The sequence below is a fragment of the Myxocyprinus asiaticus genome, chromosome 48 (assembly GCF_019703515.2).
Source record: "Myxocyprinus asiaticus isolate MX2 ecotype Aquarium Trade chromosome 48, UBuf_Myxa_2, whole genome shotgun sequence".
NCBI lineage: Eukaryota > Metazoa > Chordata > Actinopteri > Cypriniformes > Catostomidae > Myxocyprinus > Myxocyprinus asiaticus.
Window position 1 is genome coordinate 30259668 of NC_059391.1, and position 978 is coordinate 30260645.

Consider the following 978-nt stretch of genomic DNA (forward strand, 5'->3'; position numbering starts at 1 on the left):
TTTATTTGAGAAGATAGCACAGAAAGGGCTATGAGTAGTTGCCAAATAGCACAAGAAAAAAAGATCTTAAAACATATTTTGAAGAGACGTTAATTCAGCGTCTTATTGACTTCCTTGCTGGAATAAAATCAGGTCATACCAGTTGCCTCACTAATTGATAATCCAGCTAAACCATTTAGACTAGCTAGGACCAGCTAATGACATGTTAACCAGCTACCATCAGAAACTGGTTTAAGCTGGATTTGTCACTTCTTTTGTTTGGAGGAATAACCTTAATAAAATGCCAATTTATGTCCTTGTTGACAAAGACACCTTAATCCAGCCTGAGGTGGTTTGCTGGTTTTAGCTGGTTTAGCTGGTCTCCCAGCCTGACAAGTTCCCATTACATTTCAAGACCAGCGTGATTAGCTTGACATGTTTGGAGACCAGGAAACCACCTTAGTCATGTTTAAAGTGTTTTACCATTTTTCCCCAAGTTTCCCCAAGAACATATTTGGCATATAATTGTATATAAATGACATGTCATTCATCCACAAATATAAATCTCTCTCCACCCTCTTGTTTTCTCTCTCATTGTGTTTTGAGCAGATGCTAACATGCTAATCTCTTGAGTGCTGCGGCTTTTAAATGACCGTAAACTCACGTCTGCAATCTTGCATGCACAGACAATGTGCATAAAAATTCAGCCGAGCACAACCCAGAGAGTCAATCATAAGAGCCATCAATAAATAATTACGTTAAAATGTCTCTTAATGACCAAACTTTGCTGACGGTGCTATAGTTTATGGGTCTGATGAGGGCCAGCACCGGGCGCTTTTATAGCACGTGGTCGTAAAGAGACGCCCGCATCTCGCTAATGACACGACGGCTTAAAGATAAAAGGCCTTTCCAGAGGCACAATAACAGCAGAAGAGCAACAGCACAGCAGCAAAATATCACTGCGGCATCCATTAGATGAGAAAACACTGAACTTTGGTT